Source organism: Lissotriton helveticus, chromosome 2_1 (genome assembly GCF_964261635.1).
Source record: "Lissotriton helveticus chromosome 2_1, aLisHel1.1, whole genome shotgun sequence".
NCBI lineage: Eukaryota > Metazoa > Chordata > Amphibia > Caudata > Salamandridae > Lissotriton > Lissotriton helveticus.
Window position 1 is genome coordinate 517,240,327 of NC_136059.1, and position 12,857 is coordinate 517,253,183.

The window sequence follows — 12,857 nt, forward strand, 5'->3', positions numbered from 1 at the left end:
ATTTCCTTACATCAAGTATATATTTCATTGGTTAAGAAGCATAAGATCCTACAGATTACTCCTGACCTCTTAATAGGCTCTGTACCGCCTTTATGTATTTACCTTGGGCAATTGCAACATCAATGGTGGGCATTTCAGTTAAGAGGATAGCCGCCTGCGCCTTTGTTCTTATATCATGTTTTAAAAATACTGGGCGCAGCCATAGTTTCCGCTGTTCTAGTAAAGTTAGGCAGTCAAGAAGAATATGTACAAGGTCGCCTTTAGAGCCCAGGTTACACCTGCAGCACCCTTTATGATCTAACATTGTTGATTTTACGTGTTTGTTTATTAACCAGGGGTTGATCCCAATCTTCAACCTTAATATCTCCTGCCTATAGCAGCGGTTTGGTAAGATGTCAAGGTAGGGAAACCCATTCTCATTTGACCAAGAGTTCAACATGAATTCTACTGATTTTTTTCTTTACTAAATAGGCCATGTCAGTCTTTCTCGAGACTTCCTTTCCATTCAATTTCAGCTCACTCTTTGTACAGGCCAATTGGTGCGTTTCCTGGTTTACCTCCACCGTTAGCCTTTTACAGACCTGTATCATTCTTTCTCTACAAGTTTTTGCCCAATTTAGGTCGCTGTTTTGGATTTCCTTCCTGCACCATTGTGCAATTTTTTGACCTTCTGTCTCTTCCAAGCGTTTCCAAAGTCTGATTGTTGCAGATTGTATTTGTACCTCCCAAGAAATTGTGCCTATCTCTATTCTTATGGCTTGGACCATAGATGATTGTGGGAGAGATAAAAGGCTTTTGAGGCATTTCCCTTCTATCAGGTCCCAGGCTCCCTTACCGCTCAAATAAAGGATTTCTGCTTCATATAGGATCTGTGAGGGTATCATTGCGTTAAAGGCTTTCAAAAGTGGACGGTGCGACAGATCACCGTAGTCCTGGTTAAACATTTTTAGACCACAAATAGAGGAATGAGCTTTTGCTTTTTGTGCTTCCAAATGAGTACGCCAATTTAGTAATTTATCAAACCATATACCTAGGTAACGATATTATTTTACCGTCTCCAGTTTAAGATCCCCTAGGTACCAATTGAACTTACTCGTCTTTTTCCCAAAGCATAAAGTTTTTTTGTTTTATCTAAGTTAACTGTTAAGAATTTCCTAACACAGTATACATTAAATGCGTTCAGCTTTCTTTGGAGGCCTATCTCGGTCTGGTCTACTATTACCAGATCGTCTGCATAAAGTAGGCAGGGCACCTTTTTTCCTTCCATTCTAGGGCTTTCACTACCTTCTACCTCTAGATAGGCCGGTAGGTCTGACAGAAATATGGAGAATAACTGTGGTGCCAGAACGCAACCCTGTCGTAGGCCATTATCAATGGGTATTTTTTGCGTCAGTGTACCCACGGTATCCCTAATTACTTGGGCCCAGTTTCCTTGATGTAATTCCTTTATTATAGTCAGGTGATCTTTGGGAATTTTTACCTTCATTAGTGTTTCCCATAGGCAGTTCCGATCTACTGAGTCGAAGGTGGCTCGGAAGTCAACGAAACAACAACATAGTTTGCCGTTTTGTTCCGTTGACTTCTTTGCCATTGCCCACGGTGCGAAACCATGGTCTATTGTGGAGTGCCCCATCCTAAATCCTCCTTGTTCTGTAGGTATGATTTAGAACTCCTTGGCCCATGCGTTAGGTTTATTTAGCACAATTTTTGAGAAAACCTTCTCTCCTATATCTAGGAGGTTAATCAGTCTGTAGTTTTGTGGTGCCTCCATGCTCCCTTTCTTATGGATTGGCCGGATTACTGCGCCTTTCCAGTTGGATGGCATTATGCCTTCTGTTAATATTATATGAAACATCTGGGTGAAAAATGTTGCCCACCACTTTACTTCTGACTTTATTATTATTGCGGGAAGGTTGTCTGGTCCTGCCGCACGAGTTAGCTTAAGTTCTCTTATTACATGCTCTACTTGCTTCTCGTTAAACTCGGATTTGAGGTCTTCAAATATTTCCTGCCATTTTTGGGGCTCTACATGGTTTCGAGGAGTTCGTACCCCGTACAATTCCTTTATATACTCCTCCCAAGCTGCCTCACTGACCACACATTTCATTTCTCCGTCTGTCGGACCAGAGGCTGCCTTTACCATTTTGCAGAATTGTCTTAAGTTTTTTTCCTCAATTGCTTCTAGCAGGTTCAGCCAGCATTTTTCTTTATATGACCTTTTTGCATCATTTACCATTTTTAAAAAACCTGCTTTCTGCTTGTTTATACGTTTCTGTCTCTCAAGGGTGAAGTTCTTTTTTTGCCTTCTTTGTGCTGCTCGTATCTCCCTTTTTTTAGATTGGCACTCAACAGAGAACCATTTCACTCGGCTGACAGGGGGTTTTGGGCTGTTCTTTTTGTCCTTTTTTTTTTTTTTCACAACAAGTTTATTGACAAAGATGAGCATATGTAACAAGACGGACCCCCACAATCGGGAAGGCACCATCAGACATTCCGATACAATCAAGAAAATAGAATTGAGTATTCAGTCAACAATCATTGCAGCACAAGGTCATAAGAAACGATCATCTCTGTCTTTATCACTAAATTATCCACTCATCCCCAACTCCCGGATCCCTCCCCTGAATCCCACCCTAACCCTATGCATGTGTGTATGGACGGTGTCGATGAAAATTCTCAAGCGGTAAGTGTGTGTGTGGGGGGGGGGAACGGGGCCGTCCGGCCTTTTTGTCCTTTTTTTGTTTTATTTTTAGACGCTGAACTACTTGGTCTATCTTCTCTATGTACCATTCCAGGTTTTTACCTTCCAAGTTTCCTAGTTCCACCTTAGCTTGCATAGCTTTCAATTTTTCCTGGTATTCCTCGGTAAGTCGTGTCGTTACCCGTTTAGGGTACTCGACATCCTGTGGGATCACATTGCCTCTAGGCATCTTACTTCCCCCAGATATCCTTAGGAACAAAGGATTATGGTCACTAAGTTCTTTTTGTTCTATTTTGAAGTCCCGTACTAGATGGAAGTTCCAGGCTGGCATAAACATATAGTCAATTGGGCAATTCTGTAGGCCTATTTTAAAGGTCTTCCCTGCTGGGCAGTCTGTCTTCATTCTACCATTCAGACATTGGAGACCCCTACCTCCTAGGAAATGTATTAGTTCTGTTTCCTGTTTCGTGGGCTCACCTGCTGGAAAACTAGCGTGGTTTATTCCATACGCTTCTAACAGTTCTCTATTCCAGCGGTCGGCCTTCTTTGGATTTAATTTATGATTAAAATCTCCCATAATTATCAGTGTATCTGAAGCATACTTTTCTGAAAGAAGGTTCATGTCCTCTGTAAGATGTCCCATCTCCCTCTCATACTCTACTGTGTTATCCCACTGCATATATACATTCATCACAGTCAACATTTTGTATTTCATTTCCAAGGTCAACAGTTCTAGTCTACAAGCCAGTATCCATTTACATTTCATTTTTAACGAAGTTACTTCTCTCAATACTTTTGTTGAGACTAGTGTCATTAACCCCCCAGACGGACGGCCAAATCTTTTTCTCGTGGCCGGGCGATTCAATTGTAGATAACCCCCGATGATTGGGGTTTCGTCGCATGTCCAAGTCTCTTGTAGGCAGGCAATTTCCACTTTATTTACTACTTCTTTAATATATTCTCGCTTTAGCTCATTGCCTAAACCATTTATATTCCATGTTAGGAGACTCAGACATTGCGGCACCCCCCCATCCTATTCTACCTCACTTAGGCCTCCATCTTCTACCCCTTCCTCCGTATAGTTCTCGTTTAGATCTCCCACATAACTGCTACTTAGAGACCAGTTGTCCCATGAGGCATCGTTTCCTGCATTGTTTATCACTATATTCATGCAGCTCCGGTTTTCTACATTATCTCTACATAACTTTGCTTGTCTCCTCCCCAGACCTGCATGGTATTTTAGAAAGGTACTGCCCGAGAGGCCCTTCACTTCCCTCTCTGGTATTACCCTTATTCCCATTTGGTTTATCTCGCTGGTGGCTTTTAAGATTGCCATTTTTACCAGGTCTGAGTGCAGTGACACTTTAGTTATTTCTTTGCCATTTTTATTTTCTTCAAAGCCAACTTGCCTTAGGTCCCTTGTACTGATCCCACTCAGGCTGCTGCATTTGGCGAAGGCGGTCAGAATCTGTGCCCTATTTAGGGGGTTCGTATTTCTAACCATCTTTCCCCTTTTCACAGCTTGTAGTTGTTCCAAGTATACCCACTTGTTATTATCCACCTCTAATATTTTCTTGGGAGTTTCATATTTTAGCTGTCTACTCTTTATTCTCCCTGGTGGTGGCCCATGACTTTCTACTTCTGTTAAATCTCGGGAGTGTGGACTAACAACTCTTTGGCCACTTTTGGGTTGTCCTGGAGCTATCCTTACTTTCTGCTTTACAGTATAAGTTGTTGTAGGTTTATCCTTCAACTCCTTACTTCTCCCATTTTTCCTAAATACTAGCGGGGTCGTTGTTGTTTTGGACACCGGTTGCGGGGGTCCAATCGGTACATAGATTGGGGCAGATGCATTTAAGCCTGGCTGTGGTTCCCCCTCTAGTTTCTTCCCTTGTCTCTTTGTCGAATGGTACAGGGCCCGCTTCTTACCATCCCTATTTCTAGTGGGAGCTACTGCATACACCCCTCGCCTTTTTATCAGCATTGGGCGTCTAGAAATATATACATTATCTGATGCCTCTACCGCTTCATTTACTATACTTTGTTCTATTGGTTGGGGTATGACTACTAAATTTGCCACGACTGCATCTACGGGATCATTCTCCACATTTTCTTCTATAGGCTGGGGGGGTGACTGTCATAATTGGCATTTTGCTCTTGATCCCCACCAGTTCCTCACCAATCTTTTTTAAGAGCAGTTTCTGTGCTTTCAACACTCCATTATTTGATAGTGTTACTTCTAAAATTCCTTGGAGTGTCTTCTGTAGCATCAATATTAGTTCCATCAAGGAAGATGTGGGAGTTACAGAAAGGACCGAATCCTGTAAGTTGTGTATTTCTGGATTTACTTGATTTTCCGTTCTTACAACGTCCTGCTCTGAATGGTTTTTTCGGGCATTTACTTCCTGCAGGGGTTGATCTCTCGCGTCTCCCCAGACCAAGCTCTGGCTCTGAGTTTCATTTCCCCTTTGCCTTTCATTTTCAGTGGATTGTAGCGAGAACATTTTTGGAGAAGAAGAGAACCGAGGCGCTGCTATTTGAACATTTTTGCTCAGAAGGGTAAGGTTTATTAGTATTGGGTCCTCCCCTCCTTCCTCTATATCTATAAATTGTTCATCGGGAAGTTCTCCCACTTCTTTCCTTATTTGGTTCTCATCCTCTACCCCCGCCTCTTCTCTGTCCTTCACGCCATTTTGTTCCTTGTCTTCTACGTATTCCAAGTTTATGTGTTCCAAGTTTATTGGCTCTGTAGATTTGTAGTGTTTCCCTACAAAGTCCTTTATGGAATTGGAGGCTGCCAGGTTATCTTTCCGTTTAGTGGTTGTTTTAGTGCAATCCCTTTTGGCTTCCGGTACATTTTTGGTTGCCCTTTTAACTTTTCTTTTCTTACGTCGCCCCTTGCTGTTGTCCATAGCAGAGGCCTGGCTTTCCTGGGTCTCTTCCAGTGAAATAGAGTCCTCCATTACTTTACTCTTCCCTAAGCTATCGTCTTTGCGCACTTTTTGTCCTTTTTTTGGGGCCATCTCCTGGGGTTGTAATGCCTTTAGCTGCGATGCTGCTATAAATGATTTCACAGTTCTGTTCAGGGATGACTCATAAGTATACACAGTTCTTTCACTTACCTCTGTTGTGCCTTGTGTCTGCCAGCCTGCCTTGCCGCTCTTGTTGTCCTCTCCGGGGTATCTCTCCTGCTATTGCACCTTCCCCCCTAGGCTCCTTGCACCTCAGCTGCCTTAGGTAATAACTAGGTGCAATCACGCTATCCGAGGTCCAGGCTGTAGCGCTATCCAAGGTCCGGGCTGTGACCCCCCACCCCTCCCCCCAGCGCTGCTGCAACCCCTGACCGGCGTGCCTCTGATATGTCCTGTTGATGATCCTGTCGGTGATCGTGTACCGCTCGCGCTACTTTCTTTCACAGGGCTGAAGAACTGAAGCGTGGGGGAAGGCTGAAAAATGACTCCAGGGGTGTTTTAGACGCACAACGTCCGCGTCTCCGAGCTTGTTTGCCCCCCTGTGTCCCGCACGCTTCCTCACAATGTTAGGACTCCCGGCGGCCGGTTTCCTGCCGACCGGCGTCCAGTGCTCCTGCTCCGTGCGTTCGCGTTGGTCCGGCTCCGACTCGATTGCTCAGGCTGCGTCTCCGGGAAGGCGAGGCTAGGCTAGGCGTGGCTAGGCGCAACAGACAGTGACAGTGCTCTATATTCTGTTTTTTTTTTTTTTTGTTTTTTTTTGTAAAATTTTTTATTGCAGAGATAATGTCAATTATACAGTATACACACCATCATGAACCCCAGTACAACTGCAGTCACTGTCCGAATATCGTTTGTATACACAGCCTTTGGACCCACATCCCGGAGGTTGGGTGGCGGTCAATCATGTAGCATGGTGCAGTTGGTTCATGTAGAAATAGCTCATCTTTACAATATTCTCCGCTTTTATTTTGTCAACGCCTATCGTGTCCCCCCGCTCTACAGTTGTGTATAATCTCTCTCCACCCAAATAAACAGTTCAACTTTTCTTCCTCCCCCCCCCCCCCTCCCCTTCCTCCCCGTCCCCCTGGTGTCTAAGCCTACGTGTCCAGTGTAGAATCTCGGGCAACTCTGTGTGATTAGGATTGTGGAAACAATACTTAGGTGCTTGTGTCAGGTGTCAGTGCAGGGCCTGATATCTCCTCCCTCGGGGCCTCCTGTAGTGCTACTCCCTCCTCCTCGTCACTCAACTCCATACTATCCCTGAGCACCTGGACTAGGGTTTCCCATGCTAACGCCGCTTCCTGAGCCTTTTCATTTGCCGTCCGCCGGGCCAATTGGTATCTGAGTGTGCTTTCTGCCGCTGCCCATTTCAGAAATTCGTTCAGCCACTTTTGGTGTGTTGGAGCTGTCTTTGATTTCCAACCCCTAGTGAGCTCCCTCTTTGCAATCATAAGGCCCATGTCAATAAATTTACTCGACAGCTTCGTTTTGCGCGTGTGTGGGAACCAATGTAGGAGGACGACCGCGCTATCATAGTGCAGTGCTCTATCCGTGACCTCATTTAGGGCGTCCCCAACTCCCTCCTAGTACTCCTGGATGCGCGGGCAGTTCCTAAGCATGTGTTGCAAGTCAGCGCCAACTAGCGTGCATCTGGGGCATGCAGCATCAACTGCGCCAAATTATCTCGCTATCTTATTCGGAGTGAGGTAGGCCCTGTGTAGGATATAGAGGTGTATTAATTGGAAACGGGCGTTTCTGGTGCTTTTCCTTGCTCGCTGAAGCAGTTGGGACCATGTGGTGTCTGGGATTTCCCTCTGCAAGTCCTCTTCCCATTGTGTTTTGAGACGTGTTAGTGGTGGTATGTTTTCTGTATGCATTCTGGAGTAAAGACATGTAACCGCTTTCCTCGTTCCTGCTGACATCATCGTATATTGGCATGCCAATGACGTCTCAGGTTCCATCAGTCCCTCTCCCCAATGTGCTTGAAGCGCCCGCACCACCGCTGCATGCACCAAGTAGTCACCCCGTGGAAGATCATAGCGTTCCTGCAGAGTACGGAACTCCATCAGCACCCCGTCTGAGTACAAGTCCCCCACCATCTGAAGTCCCGCCTCTTCCCACAGTTGGAGGTTCGACCAGTCCCCCCCATGTGGAAGTGCCGTCAACATCCCCAACGGTATCTCTGGGGCATATGGGTGACCAGGGCCTGCACGCTTTTGCATGCGATTCCAACATAACCTCAGCGTCTTTTCCTCCTGGGTCAGTCCACTCAGTAATAATTTCTGCTGGAGGGCTACATAAGCCAGCACATGGCGGGGGGTGCCCGCGTCCCTCTCGTGTTCCGGCCCCCGGTACACTCTTGCCACTTCCTGCGTAAAGAATTGAAGCTGCGCCGCCAGATAATAGAGCTCAAAGTCTGGGACCGCTAACCCTCCCTGATCCTTGGGGCGCATGAGAGTCGTCAGTGCTATGCGCCGCCTGCCGCCTCCCCATAGAAAAGCTATTATGCTGGACTTCAGGCGCCTGAACACTTCTCCCGGTATCCATACCGGCAAGGTCCTAAAAAAGTATAATAGTCGCGGTAGGGCGATCATTTTGAGGAGGGACACTCGCCCCGTCATAGACAGGGGGAGGGTAGCCCAGAAAGCCATATTGCCCTTCAATCCTCGGATACATCGCCCGATGTTCCCATCCAACAAGTTGGCGGGATCGTGGTATATGTAGGTCCCGAGATAGTGCAGGCAATCAGGTTCCCAGCGCACTCTGTTGTTGGTCGTCGGGCATGTCTCCCCTTTCCGGAGCGGGAATAAGCATGTCTTCTCCCAATTCACCTTTAAGCCTGAGAGCGCCCCGAATCTCTGTAGAAGATCCTCTGCACCTCTAACCGCTTCATCAGCGTTATCCAAGAACAGCAAAAGGTCGTCCGCATACAACGATATATGGTGGTAGGTCCCTCGCACTTCCAGTCCGAGGTACGCATCACCCCGTCTGGCCAGCATTGCAAACGGTTCCATGGCCAGTGCAAACAACAGTGGAGAGAGCGCGCAACCCTGCCTCGTCCCCCGGTTCACATCGTAGCGGTCCGATATCAAAGCTCCCACTCTCACCCTCGCACCCGCCCGTGCATAGAGCACTGCGGTCAACTTTATATAACCATCCCCGAGACCGAATCTCCGCATCACCGCATATAGATAGTCCCATTCCAGGCTATCGAAGGCTTTTTCAATGTCAACTGACAACACCATTGGGGCTAATGCCGTTTGTGGGGGGTCCGCCAGCAGCCTGAGCAGCCGCCGAATGTTGTGGGCCGTGTTCCTGGTTGGGATAAAGCCCGACTGGTCCCTATGAATCAAACCTGTCATATGATCGATCAATCTCCCGGCCAGAATCGTGCTCAAAATGTTGTAGTCCGTCGTCAGCATCGACAACGGTCGGTATGACGCCGGGTTCGCGCTATCTCTGCGCGGTTTAAGCAATGGGATCATGATCGCCTCGCGCATCGATTGGGGCAGCTCACCTTTCTCCCTGGCTTCATTATACACCGTTCTGAGTCTCGGGGCCAGTAGCTCCATATATTTCACATAAAACTCAATAGGGAGCCCATCCATCCCCGGTGTTTTGTTTCGCGCCATCTTCTTGATGGCCCCTCTAATTTCCTCGAGGCCAATCGGATCCCCAAGAGCCTTAGCGTCTTCCGGGTCTAACTGGGTCAATTGGGTCTCCGCCAACAGGGCTTCCGTCGCCTCGGGTCGGTTCTCCAACCCCTGCCTGTATAAGGTGCCGTAGTAATCTTGGAAGCACCGCACTATGTCCGGTTGCGTGTGATAGGTTTCCCCGTTCGCTCCCGCCAGGGACAGTATTGGGGTGGATCCTCTGTGAGGGTTGGCCAGCCAGGCTAGGAGTGTCCCCGTCTTATCCCCCTCAGCGAGTGTCCTGGTCACATAAGCTTTATAACCGAAGCAGCGTAGTCGCTCCACTTCAACCGCCACTGCCTCCCTCGCCGTACTAACCCTGCCCTGCAATTCGGGGTGGCCGGGCCGCAATCGCTCGGCTTCTCGCAGCGTCCGTTCCGCCCTGTCCACGTCCTCTACTAGCGTCCGTCTTGTCCCCGCAAATTTCCCTATACAGTGCCCCCTTACCCCCACCTTGAATGCGTTCCATTCAGCGGCCCTGGAGGAGGTGGTCCCCTCGTTCTCAGTAAAATATTGGGTGATTCTGAGTTCCAAGTCCGTTCTAAAGGGCGGGTCATCCAACGTGTCCGGTCGGAGCCGCCATGTTGGAATCGGTGTAGACCCGTTCATCCAGGCCAGGGAGAGCAGCAGAGGATTGTGATCTGATATTGTACGTGTGAGGTATTCTGTGCGAGCAACTGCCGGGAGAACCTGATGAGAGCATAGGAATGCGTCAATGCGGACATGTAGGTCGTGCATGCTGGAATAGAAGGAATAGTCCCGCTCAGCCGGGTGTTGTGCGCGCCATACGTCAGTGAGATCCCACTGCCCTTGCCAATGCATCCTATGTTTCGCTAGCCTGTGCACCGGGGAAGCATGGAGCGGTGGGTGTGACCTATCCAATGTAGTGTCCGCTATAGAGTTAAAGTCCCCCCCCAGCAATATTGGACCTGCGAAGTAGGTTGCTAAGCGCATGGAGAGTTTAGTGAAGTAAGGTGCCTGTTCAGTGTTGGGCGCATACACGCTGCATAGCGCTATAGCACGGCCCCTGAGTAAACCCTCAACCGCTACAAAACGACCCTCCGGGTCCACAGTACTCCTAGTGACTTGGAAGGGGATCCCAGCCCGAATCCATAGCAGCACCCCCCTGGCAAACGCCGAATATATGGTGTAAAACAGGTGACCCCGCCACCTCCTTTGGAGCGCTACCCCCTCCTGTTTGGTCAGATGTGTTTCTTGTAGGAAGGCGATGTGAACCCCTCTGCGGACTAGGTAAGAGTGAACTTTGTGCCTTTTAGTCATTGAGTTCAGACCCCGCACGTTCCATGATACACATTTTAACGAGCCCACACTATCCATAGTCTTGGCATTGAAGGCTATGAGCTCTGTTCCACAGTGGCCAGACACCAGTAATGGCCCCCCCGTCCCCCTTCCCCAACCGGTTCGTTCCCCACCCCCTTCGCCCTACATCCCTCCCCAGCTCCGCTCTCCTTCCCCTACCCCCCTCCCTGTCCTGAGTAACCCCAACATCTCCAGACATCCACCCCCCCTAGAACAGGACCTAACTGCAGAAGAGTTACCCCCGTCCAAACAATTGAGCAAGGTGCTCTCAAAACTTTCTAGTCCGCAGTCTGTACTGCGGTGGCCTTAGGGGCCTCTGGGTGCGTGTACTAGCTACCGCAGCAAGATTAGCGTCCCTTTTCCCCCATTCACCCCTTTATGTACATCCAAACTCACGATTGATCAGTCTCACGTCAGCCTGCTCCATCGGCCAGGTTCGCCATTCTCTCCAGGTCGACGCTGCCAGCCCCCACTTCCCCCAGTTCAATACTCAGCTGCCGAAGACCTCCTCCGCCGTTTGTGGCGTTACCGTCGGGCCCTTCACACTGTCCACCTCCGACAGTTCAGTTTCCGAACCAGTCTGCTTGTCCTCCGAGATTGATTTCGAGTCCCCCTCCTGCTGTGGTACCTCCGCTCCCGAGACCTCTTTCACTGCTTGCAGTGCTGCCTTCCTTTCCACCGTCGTCTGCGATTCCGTCAGTCGCTGCTGATGTTGGCCCCTCCTCAGAATTCGTCTTGACCTCCTGACCGAGCCCCGTTGGAATTCCTCCGCAGCCGCCCTTTGGCGGGCCCCATCCGTTCCAGCCTTGTAGGAGTCCCACCAGTCCCAGGCATCCGCTGATGTATTGAAGAACAGTGCCTTCCCATCCACCGAAATTCCGAGTCTCGCCGGGAACAACAGTGAATATTGCAGCCCCTCCGTCCTCAGTTCCTTTTTAATGGAGAGGAATGAAGCTCGTTGCTTTTGGGTTTCAAAGGTGTAGTCCGGGAACAACGTGACTGCGCTATTGTCAACCTGGAACGGGCCCGCTTCCCTTGCTCGTTGCAGAAGCCAGTCTCTGTCCCTGTAATGGAGGACTTTGATCACCACCGGTCTCGGGGGGAGCCCCGGCTTGGGGGGTCGGGCAGGCACTCGATGGGCTCTCTCCAGCGTGAAGAAGGGGGAAAGGCCTTCCGGCGCCACCACAGTCCGTAGCCAGTTGTCCATATAACCCAGCATGTCCGTCCCCTCGCTTTTCTCCGGAAGGCCGACCAGTCGTACATTGTTCCGCCGGCTTCGGTTTTCCGCATCCTCCGCTCTCCTCTCCAGCGTCTGGATTCGCTCCAGGGCGTCCGTCAGTTTTCCTTCCAAGGCTTTCTGTCCCGGCACCACGTCCTTCAGGATTATTTCCGTGTCTTTGACCCTGTCTGCCAGTTTCCCATGGTCTGCCCGCAGGAGCCCCAGGCCCGTCGACACCTGAGCAATGTCTTGTTGCAATGCGGTCCTCGTGGCCGCTATAGCTTCCAGGATCCTGTCCTGCATCGTTAGCAAGTCCGACTGGGTATGTGGCATGGCGTCCGGAGCCTCTGTGGCCGTTCCTGCGTCACCTTTTGGTCCTTTCGGCTTCCCCATGTCCCCTCCGAGCCAACCGCCGGGCAAACGCGGAGGTGGTCGAGACGGACAGGTCACTCGGCCGGTCGCTTCGTCGATGTAGGGCCGTCACCGATCAGACAGTTGCAGTCCGCAGTCCTTGAGGCCAAGGGCGCTCACCCGAAGTAGGCCCGCCGTTATCCGTTCCCCACCGCAGGTCGGTGCCAGCCCCCGTGCCACTCACAGGCGCCTACTTCTCGCACCCCTCCACTACTGCGGGCCGTCGGGGCCTCCGCTGTCGTGTAGGGTGTCCGCGTTCAAGGGATCCTCACTGCTGCCGGTGCAGGTCTCTCAGTGGCGGTCCTAGTCGTCGTTCCGGAAGTAGGGTCACCAGCCACTACTGCCACCCAGCAGGCAAGCCACCCGCCGGCAAAGTCCACGGCCGCCAGGCAGTCGCCTCTTCGCAGCTGTCTGAGAGTGTCACAGCTCACTGCCGGGCCCCAATCCACCCACTGCTCCGAAGTCCACACGCACGAGATCACCCCGCTGTGGCTGGGTGGTCCCCCTGGTCAGTGCCACTCCGATTGCCCCTTCAGGCCGTC

The 12,857-nt window shown here is 50.0% G+C and overlaps 1 protein-coding gene across 4 annotated transcripts in view; it reads left to right on the forward strand.

Annotated features, from left to right (window-relative positions):
* The window catches only part of TRAPPC13 (trafficking protein particle complex subunit 13), a 512,549-nt gene that overhangs the window by 21,537 nt on the left and 478,155 nt on the right, over positions 1–12,857 (forward strand). The window lies entirely within an intron of this gene.